This window comes from Erithacus rubecula, assembly GCF_903797595.1.
Source record: "Erithacus rubecula genome assembly, chromosome: 34".
Lineage (NCBI taxonomy): Eukaryota > Metazoa > Chordata > Aves > Passeriformes > Muscicapidae > Erithacus > Erithacus rubecula.
This window is the reverse complement of record NC_136684.1, coordinates 427988-446544: the sequence shown is the minus strand read 5'-3', so window position 1 is coordinate 446544 and position 18557 is coordinate 427988. Positions and strand designations below refer to the sequence as shown.

At 48.7% G+C, this 18557-nt stretch overlaps 1 long non-coding RNA gene across 1 annotated transcript; it reads right to left on the bottom strand.

Annotated features, from left to right (window-relative positions):
* Positions 1 to 534: 534 nt before the first annotated feature.
* LOC306814032 lies at positions 535 to 2123 on the bottom strand. Its single transcript, XR_013777075.1, has 3 exons — positions 1675 to 2123; positions 1411 to 1484; positions 535 to 793 (listed from the first exon to the last, which is right to left on the bottom strand). It is a non-coding gene; the product is annotated as an uncharacterized lncRNA (long non-coding RNA).
* Positions 2124 to 18557: the final 16434 nt, after the last annotated feature.

Sequence of the window (18557 nt, the reverse complement as noted above, 5' to 3'; positions counted from 1 at the left end):
CAGGCAAATACCCACATGCAAAATGTGCCTCATGTTCCACGTTCAGCCACTTAATCTCTCCTTTATCAGAAGGGATTCCTCTCCCTGGAAGCTCTCAGACTCACAACAATGCCCAAACAATTCCAGATCCACTGCAGTTTCCCACCCTCACCAATCCAAATCCCAAAAAGCAGCCCAAGTAGGAATCCTCCTTGTGAGTCCCATCCCTCCAGCACAGGAGACAGGCAGAGCTGTTTCCAGCCACCCCTTGGGTGTCATTTTGCCACCCAAACTTAGATCTGACAAGACTGAAACTGAGCAAGACCCTCAGTAACAATCTGAGTGCAGATTCCTGTCAGCAATAGGTGTGAATATTGTCCTGTTAGTTATTCATAATAGTTACTGATAATATTCAACATTTATAGACCATCAGCACATGGGGTCATTCAGAAAATTCATTGCACTTGGTCATTTTAAAGGCAGGTACCACTCCCCATCTCTTCTTTTGCAAGGCAGAAAAGCATTACCCTCAAATACCACAAAGTTTTTCCAAGGTTAACTAAAAGAACTTAAAACTGTATTTTAAACAAACAAAAAAAATATGCAGGTGCTTTGCATTGAACAGAAAGAAACTTAACAAAACAGAACTGTTTCTAAGGCTCCAAGAGAACAGAGAACATGGAACTATTTACATCCTGGAGACCCAGTTAAGGCACTTGGGTTCCAGTCACAGCCACTGTAAATTCTGCCTCATTCAGTGCATGAGGTCAGGCTGGCTCCTGGTCACATCTCTTGGTTTGTCCAGCAGAAATCTCTGCAACAAAAGTAGGGATAGAGAAAACATTTGGTTGGATCCATCCAACAGGCACATCTGGCAGAAGACAGTCAGTGACTGGACTCACTTTACTCAAAGAGGACCTGCAAAGCTTTTTGACTTTCAGCAGCTGCCTCTTTATGGAGAGGATTTTTAGAGCCTGCCAGGCCCATCCTGATTATTTTCTTTAGCAAGTTTGCCAGCAGATCATGGCAATGCATCCCTTTGCCCAAAGAGGCCCAAAAAACTTTATGTTTTATGGAAAATGACACTGCAAAGGCCCCATGGGATGGCAGGTTACAGCTTCAGAGCATTCCCCACTGCTTGCACTACAGGACAACACAACAGTTGCAATGACTAAACTGTACAACCAGAAACATACCAGCAACTACAGGAATTCCTTTTGGCAAATACTGGTCACAAGGCCAGCAAGGAGTCAAAAATTCAAGTGCAGCCCAGCTGTAGCCAAGCTGCAGGTGCTGCCCTGATGGGGCAGCTCTCCCTCACTCTTTGCTCCCAAAATGAGGAATGAGGAAGCAGAAACTGGGGTGGCTGCAGGGCCAGCCCTGTTTGGTGTCTTCAGAAACCACAGGCAGGGCTGTGAAACAAAGACTTACTGTTCAAACTTCACAGTCTTCTTGTCTTGTCTTCATTTGGCAGAGAAGCCACTGGGAAAGGATTCTTCTCATCCCTTGCAGATCCCTGAAAAAGCACAGAGAGAAAACTGGTCTGAGAGAGGTGCCTAAACCAACTCCAACATCCTAAATTTCCTGAGAAAATGTTCATTTGTCCCAGGCATAGTCTATGCTCCAGGCTCTCCCCTTCTTGCCTTCCTCCCCAGCAGTCCCTCCAACAATGGAAATGGAACCTTGGCTCCTCACTTGGCAACTCACATGCTCTGTAACCATTAAACTTCTCCCAAACATGGAGAAATTCAGCAGCAGGTTCCTTGTTCAGTGGCTGAGAGAGCAGTAAGGGCTGGGAGGAGGAAAATTATCAGGGAAAAATGAGCTGTTAGAAGGCAGAAAAAACAGTGTGCAGAGTCTGGCTTAAATCACAGCCCCACCCTTGCCCAAACATCCCAAATCCCACACCCCAAGCCGACAGTGAACAGCCAAGTTTTAACAAACAGCCAGTAAAATCCAGTCTTATAACCCAGAAATGAAAAGCTGCAAGGGTTATCAACAATTTTGTTATCAAGCTATAAAACTTGAGGCTTAGATTGCAGCCACACCCAGAGGTTTGCTGTTTCTTATTTTTAACCAAACCACCCTTTCTATTTATAAGCACGCTCCTTTTTACACCAGTCTTGTATTTGCAAGTTGCCAACAATCAGAAATAGTTACTTATCTGAGAGGATGTTTGTAAAGAGAATCACACAGCAGGTGTGGGTTGCAGGAATCCTCCAGCCAACTCTCCTGGATATCCATGTTGATGTCCTGGGATTGTTTCTTGTCATCTTCCTCCACTTTCCTGTGCTTGGCAAACAAAGGATCCTGGTTCCTGCAGGGTTATCCATGGCAGGCAGACCCTGGTTCCTGCAGGGTTATCCATGGCAGGCAGGTCCAGGCTGTCAGTCTCAGTTGTGAGTCTGTTTTGGGTTGTCATGGTCGAGTTTGGTGGACATTGTGCAGCAGTCATGGCCAGCAGAGGTGGCAGCACATTTTTCCTCTCAGTTTGGAACGAAGCTTCTGATGCTCTGGACAAGAGAAGGAAATTAATGGATATGATGCACATATAATGTTCTTAAAACTTGGCTATATCCTCTACCAATTCTTGCCAGTGTCTCAACTAGACAACCTTTCCAAAGCTGAGAGGCTTCAAGTGAGAGAGAATTTTAATTGGCAGAGATTTTAACATTCAATAACACAGCACCTAGCAGATTTCTGATCATCTGAAATCAGGATGACCAGGGAATTGTGGCTGCAACAAGGAGCCCCAAATAACTCTCAACCTTGATTCCCCACTGCTCATTTCCACCATTTTTAGTCAGCTTCTCAAAGTTTCCAATAACACACCAATCAGTGAATCCCAGCTGATGGACTGGAGCATCAGAAGAGGAGGAAATGAAGTTAAACACAGTGAGAAGGCTCAGATGTGGGGCTGCACCTCTTGCCTGACTCTGCTGTCCATGGGACAGACCTCTCCTCTCTTTCAGCACCCACCTCTCCCATGCTTTGGTCCCTGCTCCCTGCTCACTGCTCACATTCTCTCCAGCAGCTCTGTCTTGGCACAGCTGATGCTGCACAAGGGATGATTTGACACAGACCACAGCACCTGATCCAGAGCCCTCTCAGCCTAAAAACACCTCCTACCCCTCCCACTCCAAAAGCCAGCACATGACTAAGGCAGCTGCTCATTTTCCCTGAGGAAAAGTGAGGAAGCAACTCCAGAATTAAAGCTTTTTCCATTCCTACCGCAATTGGAACATCCCTTCACCCAGCCAAGCACCAGCCCCATCACCTCTGAGCTTCCAGAGGATGTCAGAAGGGAAAGGCTCCCTACCCTCACCCACCTACACCTGCAGAGCTGCTTTCTGCACTGTAAAGGCCAAGCTGCAGCAGTTGAAGTTGCAGAAGGCACACAAAATTAGGAGCAAACAATTGTCTGGACAGAAGACACAGTTCTTCATCTTACCCTTCTGAAGAGAGACTTAGATTTACACATCCCACCACTGCATACTCACTTTAGTTTACTGGAGTCTCTGTTTGCTGAAGGTGAAGTTTTTTGGGGATGTTTTTTCTCACTCCTTTTTCTTCCTGGGAGTATCCCCCTTGTCTTCTCTCTAACAGGAAAAAAAAAAAAAAAAAAAAAAGAGGAAAAAACATCAGACCAGTAGAGCTCAGTTTGACAGATTCTGGTTGAAAACAGAAAAAATAACACACTGGAGCTACCTTCAGAGGAGAAGGCTCTAGTGCCAACCTGTGAAGGGAATCTCCACACGGGTTTTTCAAACACCACCTTGATCATTGTCCAAACCCACCTCCCCCTGCCCCTCTCACCTTCTTCTTTCTAGGGAACTCCTCAGGACTCTTCATTTCTTTTCTCTTCAAGTCAGGCTTCCTTGCAGGGAAGAACAACTTCTCCTCAGGAGGTGAGGGCACTTTCTCTTTGTGCAAGTCCCCAGACCTGTGGCCATTGGGGGTGAGAGCATCACGTTCCTGAGCATCTCCTGGGAGCTCAGGGTCCAGAAAGCCTTTGGTGCTGGCCTGGGGGGAGCCCTTGTCCTTTCTCTCCTCGGAGGGCTCCTGAAGTGCCAGCTTTGGCACAAAGTTCCAACACAAACGGGCCTCACATGAATGGCAGCAGGAGAGGAGAGGGAGAGGGAGAGGGAGAGGGAGAGGGAGAGGGAGAGGGAAAGGGAAAGGGAAAAAGGAAAAGGAAAAGGAAAAGGAAAAGGAAAAGGAAAAGGAAAAGGAAAAGGAAAAGAAGGAAAGGAAGCCCTAAAGAGACAGCTCTAGATGAAAAGGTAACAAGATCCCCTCAGCAGAAGTAAAGGCCAAAATAGGACTGAGAATATTTACGTTCCAATTTGTGACATTCATTTACAGCATCTCACACTCCAGAGGGAGCAGAGTGATTTATTGCTGGGGAGGAGGCTACAGGAGCATTCTGTGAAATCTTGTGAACCACCCCACTCAGGGCAACTGGTATGGAACAGCAGCACAGACACTTGGGGAAGAGCTGAAGCAGCTGAGCTCCAGGCCATGGCTGTAACCCCAGGGAAGGGACCCATTCTGCAAGCCACAGAATGGGAATCCTGGGGATGGGGATCCTGCCAGAGCCCCACCTCCCCCTGCAGCTGGGAATCCTCAGAAGAGACACTCACACCAAGCTAAGAGGACACACCTGGAAGCAAACCAGCACTCTGTTCCTCCCTCACAACCCTGAAAACCATGGCACTGGCTGGGAAATAAACTGCCTTAAAAGAACATGGTGCCCACTAGAATTTAAAGATGAACCAAGGTGGGAGAAGTAGGAGGTGCATACAGGGAGAAGTCATTCCAGATTTCTTCTGGCTTCTGCTGAATGGACCTGGCATTGGGTAACTTGGGCAGAGAGAGATGAACACACACATGTGAATAAACAGCATGGCAGGGGAGCCTGCCCTGTCACCAGCTTATCCTTGACATGGCCACAAAGCACACAAGTGGCCAGCAGGAAAATCTAGATTTCACTAAACAGGCAAAAAGTTTTGCAAATGCCCTTGACAGGGCCAGGTTTTGAACCACACTGTTCCCACAAGGCACAAATGTTCCTGCAACCAAGATGTGCTTCTGAACACAAGCTTCCCACACTCTGGAGAGGAAAGCAGGTGCCCAAGTGATCCTGGTGGGAATTCCTACAAGCTTTTGACAGTGCTGTATTTGGCCAGGCTTATTTCTGCATCCCTTAGCAGGACAATATTTGGTTGCTCTTCTTTCTGCTTTGTCCATCCAGCCCCAGGCAAAGAGCTGCTTTAATGGAACAAGGAAGCTTGGAAGCTGCTTGAAAACTTTATGTACCCATCTTACGACCTTCCTTCAAATGTTGCTATCACTAATTTTCCCATGATATTTTTATGGGTAAAGCTTGGTGTTTTACATATATTCAGGCATTTGAAGGGACAATTTGACATACAGTCAGTGAGCACACTGGATTCATAGAACCAGAGATCCATGGATCTATAGAAGCACAGAATGTTTTTAGGTTGGGAGGGGTCTTAAATTTCACCAGATTCTGCCCCTCTGCCATGGGCAGGGACACTAGGTTTCTCAAAGGCTTGTCAGACCTGGCCTTGCAGGATTCAAACATTCTGGTGGCCGTTGTACTTACACAAATATAATATATGAATATACACACAAGGCAATTATAATGGCCATGAGCCTTGAAAGTGGAAAAATAATAACTGGCTTCACTTTGGGCTATGGGTGTTTGCACAAGGGCTTTGCCACCTCCCTCTGGAGCCCCTGGCTGCCACAGTTCAACTGCCAGAGCAGCCCCAGGCAGCTGCTCCCACTCCCAATGGGGCAATCCCAGCTGGAGCAGCTGCAGGTACTGCACAGGAAAAGCAAAAAATAAAGTTCCCCCTGCTACACATCTGCTGGTTCTGCCCTCAGCCTCTTCTTCTCAGTGTTGGAACCTTTTGGCAGCACATGGGGCAGAACCAAGGGGCCCCTGTGCTCCCCATGCCACCCTCCTTTCCTAGGGATGGGTTCAGAGACCCTTGGGATTAAAGCTGAACCAGCAGCAGCCTTGCCCTCTCCACTTGAAAGTGATTTGTCCTGCTGCAAGCTGGGACAATAATAATAATCCTAAATATTTGCTATATGAAGAATGCCTTGAAGGCAATTTCCCTGGTTACTGGTCTGCTTTGAAGCTGCTCCTGTTGGTGGCCAGAAGGGACATCCTTGGCGGGCAAGTTGGCAGAATTACCTGGCACAAGCCGGCCGTGCGGGCGAGGGATGCCTCGCTAGCGGCAGTGGATGCGCTGCCAACAGGATTTGCGGGCAGAGCAGAGCAGAGCTCCGGGATGCTGCGGCCGCACTGCAGCAGCCCAAAGGCGGCTCTGCCGTTGGCACCGTCCGGCTCGAACCGCAGCGTCCCAGGAGACACCGGCAGGTAACGGTCATGGAACGGGCACGGGACCGGCACAGAGCTCGCAGCAGCAGCGTCCCGGGTGCCACCGCGTCCCCGCCCGGCTGTCCCCGAGTGCCACCAAGCCCCCAGGGAGCAGGGACACTCAGCTCTGTGCAAAGGTTCGGGGCCATTCCGTGAAAAAAGCAGAGAAATTCAATGATGTGGCCAGCACGCCTTGAGTGCTGATAGAAACTCGGGGACTGGGGGCTCTTCAGCAAGAACTTCATGTGTAAATTGTTTATTAAGGGGATTTAAAAAAACCTCAGCAACCCAACTAGTCTATGTCGTTCACATATTGTGTGTGTTTCTATCAAGTACAGAGAATTCTTGCAATACCTAATGTGAGAGAGGCTTTTTACACAAGAATAACTCCTTCAGGTGGGGAATGCAGTATTAAATCATCTCATTCAAACAGAAATAATTAATCTAAAAAAGTCAAAATCAACATGTTACAGATAAGGCACAACTCACATCCAAGAATTCCTAATTTGCTAAAAAAATCAAAGAAATCTATGCTTAAAAATTATTACCAGATGATTTTTTAATGAGATCAGATTCTGTAGGTCAGTTGCTCTTTCTGCCTTTCAGCTCTACAATACTCTTTTACATTTTATTGTCACGCTCCAAATGTACAAAAGAAACTTTTCTGAGAAAAGAGGGAATCCTCTATGAAATTTCTCTTTAAGAGAGCTTCCAACCACAGCAGTAGCAGCAGTGTTTGCTGGCTGCCCTGATCAGCCAGAAAGTTTGTTCCCATGAGCTGTGAGTTTCCTGTCCCACTGCAGATGGCATTTCTTAGAGCCGGGGCAGCCTGGCAGCCACCCCCAAACTGCCCTGAGTATTTTCCTTGTGTTGACCTTTGCTTTCTTTACTTTTCCCTGGTCCAGATTTCTTCCTATTTCCCATCTCTGTTCTTTCCCCTTCAAACAATTCATGCCTGTTTGCCCTTTCCTCTCTGGCCCCACTCCCCATTTGAGTTCCTGAGCTGGCACCATGGGAACATCCCTTCAGAAGCAGGATCATCCTACAAGTGCTGCAGGAATTGTCTGCAGGCTCCTGCAGTGCCTCGTGCTGCTCCCTTGCCACAGGCACCACAGGCCAGGGGGGCACATCTGGACTGGTGTGTCTGGGTGTGGGGCTCCCTGTTCTGGGCAGTGAGGAGGGGCTGGAGAGGCTCTGCAGGACTGGCAGGATGGGCTTTGGGGACTGAGGAGAAGCTGAGGGACCTGGGCTGCTGGACCTTCTGAAGAGGAGGCCCAGGGCTCATCCTGCAAGTGCTCCAGGGGTGGTTTCAGAGAACCACAGAATCAGCCAGGCTGGAAAAGATCTTGGAGATCATCAAGTCCAACCTGTGCCATGACACCACCTTGTCTTTCTGTGCCTCCTCCAGAATAAACAATCCCTGCTGCCTCAGCCACTCCTCACAGGACTCGTGTTCCAGACCCCTCACCAGCCTTGTTGCCCTTCTCTGGAAACACTCCAGCCCCTCCATGTCCTTCTAAAACTGGGGGCCCAGAACTGCACACAGCACTCGAGGTGCTGCTCAACCAGTGCCGAGCACAGGTGAAGAATCACTGCCTGCTCTTGCTGGCCACACCATTCCTGATCCAGGCCAGGTGCCACTGGCTTTCTTGGCCACCTGGGCACTCTGCTGGCTCATGTCCAGCCTGCTGCCCATCAGTGCCCCCAGCTCCCTTTCTGCCTGGCTGCTGTCCAGCTACTCTGTCACCAGTCTGCATCACTGCAAGGGGTCTTGTGGCCAAAGTGCAGAACCTGGCACTTGGTATTGTTAAACCTGACCTTGTGGGATTTTTCCCCTGGATCCAGACTGTTTTCAGAGATCGAAATATTGTAATTTATGGCTTAAAAAATCTTCACAAAGGATTTTTTCCCAGTTTAACAAAACTATATGAGACAAGTTTCAGAGAAAACCATCACACCCTGAATAGGCCTTCTGATTCAGGCCCTGAACTGCTCACTCATGGATGTAAATGACTCTGGAGAGAATACATTCACTGGGGATGAAGCTGAGCACTTTCAGGGTTGAGAACACGGTCCCAGGTTATCATCTGCTAGGCTCATGCAGACCCTCACTCCAAAGGATGGGGGTAGAGAGGCTTTGGGTGTATAGTGAAAAAGCCTCTGCTTCCAGGCAGTGACTGCCCACCCTCTGCTGTGCAGAGGAGCCCAAACTGCAGGGGCCCCTTCACCCTAGAAAAGCTTCTGCTCAGCAGAGGGGCTGTCATGGCCCACCCAAGGGTCCCCCCCAAAAGGGGACCCTGCACCAGAACACGGCAGAATTATCCACACTGCTGCAAGAAACAGTCTCAAACTAGCTCCCTGCAGGGCAGGCGCCAGGGTGTTTCCACCTGCCCAAAGGTACATTAATCCACGGGATTCTGTGCTTTTCAGTGTAGTGGCAGGGGATCCTCACTACCAAGAATTCAAGATGGAGGGGAGCAATGAGCTCTGATTGGGACCCCCAAAAGAATGATATACTTCTACCTAACCCCTGTCACTCTCTCCCCCCAGGTCCCATAGAACATCTCTTTTTCTAATTATTTCTTTAGTCTCTCTTCCTTTCTCTTTGACTCTTTTAATATTAAATAAAAGATATCAATTTTTTGGCACCGACATCTAACCTCGTTTGGTTTTATTCAGGCTTTTTGGGTATATTTCAAATCTTTCTCAGTCTGTTTGGTTTTCTTCACAGAGGTTTCATTTCTTTTGATTTTCTGTGTTTAAACCAATTCATAACACCTCTCCAGGTCCCTCCGCAGAGCCCTCCTACCCTCCAGTAGATCCACACTCACACCCAACTTGGCGTCACCACAGCTCCATGATGCTCTGAAGTGTCACAATGGTCTCCATGATTCCAGGAGGCTCCATAGTTTCACAGTAGCCTCTTGGTTCCCCAACACCCTTGAGAATCACAATGGCCCTTTCATTCCATGGGACCCTTGGGTGCCACAACAGCCTTTGGCTCCCCAAGGCCCTGCAGTGTCCCAATGGTCTCCCAGTGCAGCAATGCTCTCCTTGGTTCTGCAGTGTCACAATGGCCTCTTGGTCCCATGGGGCACCACGGTGCCAAAATCATTTCTTTCATTCCATGAGTCCCTGCAGTGGCATCATGGCCCCTTGGTCATATGAGGTCCTGCAGTGTCACAATGGTCTCTGTGGTTTCATGAGGCCTGACAGAGTAACACTTGCTTCCCTGGGGCCCTGCAATGTCACAGTCATCACAGAATTACAGAATCAACCAGGTTGTAAAAGACCTTTGAGATCATCAAATCTGACCTGAGACCCAACACAACCTTCTCCCCCAGACCATGGTACTCAGGGCCACATCCAGTCTTTCCTTAAACACCTCCAAAGACGGTGACTCACCAACCTCCCCGGGAAGCCCATTAGAATACCAAACCACCCTTTCTATGAATAATGTTTCTTAATGTGTATCCTAAGTATCCCCTGGTGCAGCTTGTCCAGTCGCAGTATTCTGGGAGAAGAGCTGAGCCCTCACCTGGTGTCAGGAAATTGTAGAGAGTGATGAGGTGTCCCTGAGCCTCCTCTTCTCCAGGATAAACAACCTCAGCTTCCTCAGCCCCTCCTCAAAGGACTTCTCTTCTAGGTCCCCTCACCAGCCTTGTTGCCCTTCTCGGGACACACTCCAGCCCCTCTATGTCCTTCCTAAATTGGAGACCCAGAACTAGGCACAGCACTCGAGGTGCTGCCCAGCCAGTGCTGAGCACAGGTGAAGAATCACTGCCCTGCTCCTGCTGGCCACTCCATTCCTGATCCAGGTCAGGTGCCATTGGCCTTCTTGGCCACCTGGGCACTCTGCTGGCTCATGTCCAGCCTGCTGCCCATCAGTGCCCCCAGCTCCCTTTCTGCCTGGCTGCTGCCCAACCACTCTGTCCCCAGCCTGTAGCACTGCAGGGGTTGTTGTGGCCAAAGTGCCAGATCCAGCACTTGGTATTGTTAATCCTGACCTTGTTGGATTTGGGCCCTGGATCCAGCCTGTCCAGGTCCCTCTGCAGAGCCCTCCAACCCTCCAGCAGATCCACACTCACACCCAGCTTGGTGTCATCTGCACATTTGCTGATGGTGGACTCAATGCCCTCATGCAGATCATCAATGCAGACATTGAAATCCATGCTGGCTGGCTCTGATCCCTCAGCCATTCTGCAGGTGCCCTGTGATGGCTCTCAAGGTGATCTGTTCCATCACCTTGCTGGGCACTGAGGTCAGGCTGACAGGCCTGGAGTTCCCCAGATCCTCCTTCCAGCCCTTCTTGGGGATGGGCTCACATTGGCACCTCCAGTCCTCTGGGACCTCCCTGCTGAGCCAGGACTGATGAGAAATGAAGGAGGGCAGCTTGGGGAGCTCATCCAGCAGCTCCCTCATCCCCCTAGGATGGATCCCATCTGGTCCCAGAGACACCTGTGAGCATCTGAGTGGCTCAGCAGGTGCCCAGCTATTTCCTCCTGGATTACAGGGGTCTGTTCTGCTCCCCTTCCCCATCTGCCAGCTCAGGAGATCACTTGTCCTGAGCATAAAATGTCTTACACTTGAAAACTGAGGCAAAGAAGGGGTTAAGTTCCTCAGACTTTTCTTCATCTTTGGTAACCATATCTTTGCCCAATAAGGAATGGAGGTTCTCCTTGTCCCTGCTTTTCCTGCTAATGCGTTTATAAAATAAGTTTTTTTATCCTTCACAGACACGGCCAGGCTATATCCTAACTGAGGTTTCACCTCTTATTTTTCTGGATGACCTAACCACATCAATAAACACTTCCTGAGTTGCCTGCCCTTCTGTCCAAAGGTGATGCAGCCTCTTTTGCCCCTGAGTTCCAGGAAAAAGCTTCATGCCCAGCCAGATCAGTTATTTTCATTGCTATGTGACTTTTGGCACACGGGACAGGCTGTTTCTACTCCCTCAAGATTTCTTTCTTGAAGTGTCTCCATCCTTCCTGCAATAGTTTGTTTTTAAAGACTGTTTCCCTTAAAAAAATCAGCAGACCTCAGAGCGGCACCTGGGGGTCCAGGAGGGCACTTGGAGGTCAGAGAGGAGAATCTGGGATCCTTCGGGGTCCGGGCGGGCACTGGGGGGGCTCTGACGGGGCTCTCTGGGGCGCAGGGGATGATGGGAGTTGTAGGCGCGGGTATAATACAGTTTAAAGGGGTTACGGAGCATCATGGGAGCTGTAGACAGTGCTGCAATGACTCCCTGGGAGGCGCGGAGCATGATGGGGGATAAAGTCTCAGCTGGAATGGCGTTTTACCGGAACCGCGGAGCATGATGGGTGCTGTAGTCCCGAAAGTAGATCTTGCGGATAGTTTGGGGTCCGGGAGGGCACTGCAGGGACACTTTTGCCTCTGAACGGCGACTTGAGGTTCTCAGGGGGGGGGACGTGTACGGTTCGGGAGAGATTGGAGGGATCTTGGTGAGCTCTAACCGGGCTCTTTAGGGCACGGGGCACGGAAGGAATTTTAGGCGACTGACTGGGTTATGAGGTGCTCTGAGCTCGCGGGGGATGACAGGAGATGAATTCCCAGAAGTGGCTGTAACGGGCATCTGTGGGCTTGGGAGGATTCAGGGGATTCGGGGATGTCTTTGGGAGGTTGCCAAATGGGCGCTGAGGGGACACTTGGGGAACCTGGAGGTTCCGAAGGACATCTATTGGACATATGGAGGGGGGAATACCGGGGTTCTGTGGATCGCGGGGCATGATGGGTATTGTAGTCCCAGCTCCAATAGGGCTCTGTGGGGTCGCGGGGCATGACGGGAGTTAGAGGCAGAAAGGAAAGATGGCACCGGCTTCAGGCACAACCCCCGAAGCACCGATCCCTGGCGCTGAACCTCCTTGGTGGCACCTTGGGCTGGCACACACCTGAGGAGTGTGTCTGTTTTCCATAGGGAAAATTAGGAGTTTTAGATTGCATCAAAAATAACAAAAAGGAAAAACTCCTCTTCCCCTGAGAGCAGCCAGCTATCCAAGCAAAGCAGGTCCCAGGTGAGTGAGGACAGACAGGGTGGGATTTGGAATGTGGAGCAAGGTTCCCCACACTGGGTCAGACCTCAAGGCACAGCTTCTCTGAGCAGGCCAGACCACCTGGGGAGAGACCCTGGATCAATATCAATCACAGAATGCTGCAATCACCTCTGCTTTAAAGAGAATAGTTATAAAATCCATCCTTTAAAATAGGAACAAATATTTTTAAGAAGCACTTTGAAGTATTTTTCCATAACTATTGTAGGAAACGTTTCTAATGAAGTGCACCAGGCCAGAGGGAAATCAAGGTAGAGCCATGGTTTGTTAGGAAACCTCTCAAGAACTCCAAGTGAGAATCAAACTCCAAAGTTTCTTGAAGTTTTAATGGGTCCCAGGGAGGAACAGGAGTGAGAAAGTGTCCCCAAACGTCATTCAGAGCAGAGAACTGGAGGCAGAGCTGACAGGTGGGGACAAAGAGAAGCCAAGTCTTGGTGCCCTGGGGCACAGCAGGGTCTGTGCCACCAAGGGCTGGGAGGAGACACCTTGTCCTGAGCCACTGGGGCCTCCTGGCACAGCCCCAGCAAGGCTGGGCACTGTCACCCCTTGTCCTGCCCTCAGCATCCCCCCACATCCCAGTGGCCTCGGGGATCTGCTGGGAGCAGTCCCTGGGGGCTCCTTCATGCTCCCAGGGACTGCAGGTTTTTCAAAGGACTTTGGGTTTTGCTTTTGCCTTGGAGTCTCTGAGAGCTTTGTGCAATCATGGCCTCCAATTATCTACTTTAATTAGTCTCTTGAGAGCTTTTGTCAGTAACAACACTCCATGGAGCTCATTAATGCTTCAAGGTACTCCAGCTTTCTAAGGTACTTTCCTTTTTCCTTTTTTTGAGTCTCTGAGAGGTTTTTGGGTAATCATGGCCTCCAGTTCTCTCCTCCAAGGAGTCCATGAGGAGCCTGTGTTGGGGATGGACCTCAGTGAGGCCCATTAATGCTTTGAGACACTTTGGGTTTTTTCCTGCCTTGAACTCCTGGAAAGGTTTGTACAATCTCCTCTCAGGCCCTGAGGTTCAAGGGCTCAGCACCAAATGCACCACAGGGGCTCATTTTAAAAAAGCAAACCATGACAAACATGGCAAACCATGGCTCTGCTTTGATTCCCCTCTGGTTGTGAACATGTACAGCAATTTGTTAGATTGAGTATTTTGGCTGCTTTTGATCTTTGACATTTTTATGACCATTTTCATGACTAATCCTTGGTAAGACTCTGGAGGTGTTTCTGGCAAACAACGATTCTGCCTGACTATCAAGATACAATTTGCAGATTTCAGAGGTGGTTTAAAAACACGGTTCTACATTCTTTTTCCTCAGTCTCATTTATGTTAGGAGCAATAATTCTGTTGTCCACAGAGCTCACACCTGTTTAATTCCAGAATAATGTCCCCCAGGTTCTTTGCTGTTCAGCTTTCCTGCACTGTCTGTGGCTGACAAGGCTTGGTGGGTCCTTTCCCCTCCGGCTGGGGAGGTGCCTGGTCCCAGTCCCTGAGGGCACCCAGGCTCCTGGTTGAAATTCCTGTGGAATCCCCTCAGTGTCACATCAGCCTTCACATGGAGCCCCTGGATCAGAGCATTTTCCAAAGAGCTGTTGGGACAAACAGAGAGATTTGGTCTGGCAGGATCTGTAAAACAATATCCCATAACATCCACTTGTTCTCACACAGAACACTTGGCTGCAGGGCCATATTCCCGTCCTTCTCACCCAGGGTTCAGGATTCAAACAGTGTTGTCTTTCCCCATAACTGTTCCTTCAGCTGGCTCAGGAGGGCCATTTGGCCTCTGCACCCACACTCTGGCTCCATTATTAGGACTGGTGCATCCAAACCCTTTATCTCCATGAACAGCAGAGATTTGAGGTGAATGTCCTTTTTTCACAATTGTTTTAAAAACTGCAGCATCAATAATTGTGCTACTCTTCCACAACTGAATATGGGGTTGAATAATCCAATATTTCACTATTGTTTAAGAGAATTATTTTAATTTCTTCTTGATAATCTGCACCATTTACTCCTCCCAAGACATGAACACTTCAAGGCCAAGCTCGAGTGAGCATTTATTAAACTAAAGCATCCTGAAGGAATCTGAATACCTGTTCTGGTATTCATAACTCTCCTTTGCTTCTGATTTATCCTAGCTAATTCTAATGCATAAAGGTCCAGCCCTGCAGCCTCTGGGGTGTCCCTGTCAGGGGCCATCACACCCAGAATAATTTCCCAGGCAGTCCAAGTCTCCCTGTCCATGGTTGTATTTCCAAATTGGGTGCAGCCATGCACATCCAGGGGGTTTCCATTCCCCAGTGGGCCCATTGTTAAGGGGATGGAGCGCATCTGTGAGATGGGATTTTCATTGCAATTAATTTCCATCTCCTATTTTTTTCCAACTGCTCTTTTAACAATTTCTTCACCTGTCAATCAGTGCTGCAGCTTGTGGGTGGTCTGGTGTATGAAAAACCCAGTAGTCTTACTCACTTTATTTTTCACAGGAGCAGACAAAGCATTCCACATCCTAGGGTCAGCAAACCCTATTAAAACTGCCAATTTCATCCCTTCCTCTTTCATTTGTTGTATACAATCTCACAGAGTTCACCAGTGATGTTTGCATCCTGGACAGTAATTTTTTGTAGAGTATTAAGTGTTACATCCCTGAGCAGGAAAAACTAAAAAATTAGTACTTGGAACATTATTTTACAATGCCATTATATATATGTGAAAGTCCATATATTAAATTTTTATTATATATATTATATATATACATATAAATATATATATTATATATATATATAATATATGTATATAATTATTGACTATAATATTACTCTATCCTTTGCACAAATGAATCCAAGTTCAAGATTAAAAGCCTTTTCTGTCACTCCATGTGGGAGCATTTTGGCAGCATTCTCTCTGTTGGTGCTGTTTTGAGATGCCATTAATAAAATTCATCCTCATCTTCCCAAACACACAAGTGCTTTTCATTTTTCCATATTGCAATACATCCAGTGGTTCAGCTTCTTTCAGCTGGCTTCCCCATTGTTGTCACAATGCTCTGACCTAACCCACTCCAGAGGCAGCAAACTCTAGGGAGATTTTCTCTCTACCTGGCAGTTTTGGACAGGACTGATTTCTTACATTTACATACAAAAAGCAACATTTTGTGCCAATCTAGCCAGACCACACCAGCTTTGTTTTACCAGTGGGCAGGGTCAGCAGCAGAGCACAGACACCAAGTTCAGGAATCAGTGTCATTTACCTGTAGCTCATTCTGTTTCATTCTTCTCTTGGGTCACTCCCAAAGCCTGGCCATGTCTCAAGGAGGAACTAAGGGAGCTGACTTTGATCACACATCCCCAAACATGGCCAGAGGTTGGATTTCATGGCTTTGTGCAGCTTCTAAATACAAAAAACTCAATATATGTTTTATTAATGAGTGGATACACCTTATACTAATGACCATGCATATTTTGTTAATGAGTGTATAGAAATTTAACCTTTGGTTGGAAGGTTCATCCAGAGGTCAGCTTTGGCTCAGGACCTGCTGTCCAGGCCTTGGCACTTCAGGGACGTGTTTTTTTGCTGAGTTTGACAGTGCTGGATGAACAGCTAGATTCAGAGTGCTCAGAGGTCTTTTCCAACAGAAAGGTTTTGATAATTCCAGGATTCCACCTGCTAGGATTCACCTAGGTCCATGTTGGCAGCACTATTTTGGTCCAAAAGTCCCCTCTTGCTCAGCTCTTGTGGCCTAAGGCTTCAGCTCCTTTAGCTCCTGGTGCTCAGCTGCTCATGCTGAATGAGATGACTGGCGGAGAAGAATACAGTTAATACAGTTCATCCAGTTCCTTCTGGGACACTGAGAGGGGAGGCTGTGGAACCAGGAGCATTGTTTGGTGTGTTCTCCTCTCTGCCCTTCATACCTTTCAGCACTTTGAACCAGCCAAGAGCTTTCTCCAAGGGTGCAGTTGAAGCAGCTGCTCCTGCTCCCAGCTCTGGCTCTTCCCAGTCTCTGACCTTGACTGGTTTTGTCCCTCTTGCTGTGCCCTCTGTTCCCCCTGTGCTCAGTGGCTGCTGTCCAGGGCTGTGGAACTGGCACAGATCAAGGGCTCCAGCCCCTCCTTTCTCTGCCCTTGAAGCTGCCTGGGCACAGCAGCCTTTTCCATCTGGAAGCTCCACATGGACAGGGAGTCCCCTCCTCTGTTCCCTGTAGACCCTCCTGTAGCTCAGAGCTGCCATCTCAAGTCCCTGCTGGCACTGGGGGCTCCCAGGTGCCCCAGGCTGCTGTGGCACCACTGCACACAGGAGGGAAGAGTGGCAGGGGCTGTGCTGAAAGTCAACTCCATGTGGTGCTGCTGCTGCTGCTGCTGCTGCTGTGGGGGTCATTTGTCCAGCCCTACACAGAGTCAGGGATCAGATCAGGGCACTGCTGCTGATCCCTCGGGATCAGCCACAGTTTGGGTGTTGCTGTCAGTGCCAGCAGAAACGGTGACTGGATGTGGAGACCCAGAAAGGTGTTCCCAACTAGGGAATGCAACCCCTGTTCTGTTCCCTGGCTCAACCCCGTGCCCTCTCCCTGTTGGTCAGCCTTTTGGTCACTCCCACTCTGTTCCCCTGTTGGCCTTTTCACCCTAACCCCTCCCTTGGACACTTCCTGTCCCTTGGCAATTGGTCCCTAAGAATTTCCCCACCTGCTGATCCCATGAAACAACCTGGACCCCCACAAGCTCTTTTGCCTTTGTTCCCCAAACCCTGGATGATGCATGCATGGCTGCAATAAACATCTCTGTAAAACCTGCAAAGGCCTTTCCTGCTCCTTTACCCCAAGCAACATGTAGATGCAACAGCTGGAGCAGCGGGTGCTGACGGTGCCCCAAGCCCCAGAGCTGGAGGGGTCCCTGGGCTTGGGCTGGGAGGGAGCTGCCCCTTCTCTTCCATCTGCCCCACACAGAGCTGGGCCAGGCACAAGTGGAGCAGCACAGTGTATGATCATATTGATAGGAAATGTACACATACTTAATGAATCAGCCTAACCTTCTGAATGAAGTCATCTCTGTGGATAAAAAAAGCTGATGTTAGAAGAAAGAAGAGGCAGAAATTTGCTGATAAACATAGGGATGTCAACCAGAGTAAAATTATGCCTATGGTATCAAGCAATTAGATGAAGATGCATGCTTGCCTCATGGACAATATAGAGCTACCAATTATATAATGTGTGACTGTGTAATCCAAGGTAAGAAGTAAATGTAAACAATACTTAGAAGCACAATAAATGGCTTTTGCTGGATTCACGTTGAATTTTGCAGAGTCCTTTGTCTCCTCTCCTCGGATGTTTACCCTGACATGATCTAAATGGGAGGAAAGGTAGCAGAACAACTCGGAAGGAGAGCCCGGGTGGAGGACAACTCCGAGGGACTGAGACTGGCAGGTCAGAGGGCGGCCTGGGACTGAGTAATGTACATTGGAACTAGTGCCCAGTGAGGGGAGCAGCCGAGAGGAGGAGATGGGAGAAAATTTAACTAAAGAAAGTGCAATAGTGAAGCTTCTCCTCCATATCTTTTCTAAGAGGGAGGTTAAATTATGATGAGGGTATCCTTGCAAAAATGTTATTATGGTCCTTCCCAGGGTATTGGATTTGTTTGGTTGATTGTGCTCCGGGTGCTGGAGCACAGGTTTGTAGGAAAAGAAAAAATCTGGTGTTCCTCCTTGTGACAAAATCATGTCCAGAAGGACAGAAAGGAACAGAAAGTGGGAGATATTGAGACATGAACTGATCTAATGAAAGGAAAGCAGCAAAGGATGGAGGCACAGAGGAGAGTCAAGTGATTGTTTTTCTCTTGTTCCAAGCAGCAGGCAGAGCAGTGGAAGGATGCTGCGTGTCTGGCAGGGTCCCCCTGCCCTATGATGCTTTTGGCAGGCTAATTGAGGCAGCTGACAGCAATGGCAGGTCAGGGACGCACAAAAGAAGAGCACTGGATCTTGGCAGCCCAGCCAGCAGCCAGGACACAGACATTTCTTGTTTAATTAGTGAAATAAAGTAGCTGAGCACTCATTTTCCCCAGAGAACCTGGGAGTCAGGGCTGTATCAGATCGTTGGTGGAGCTTGTGTCATCGCCC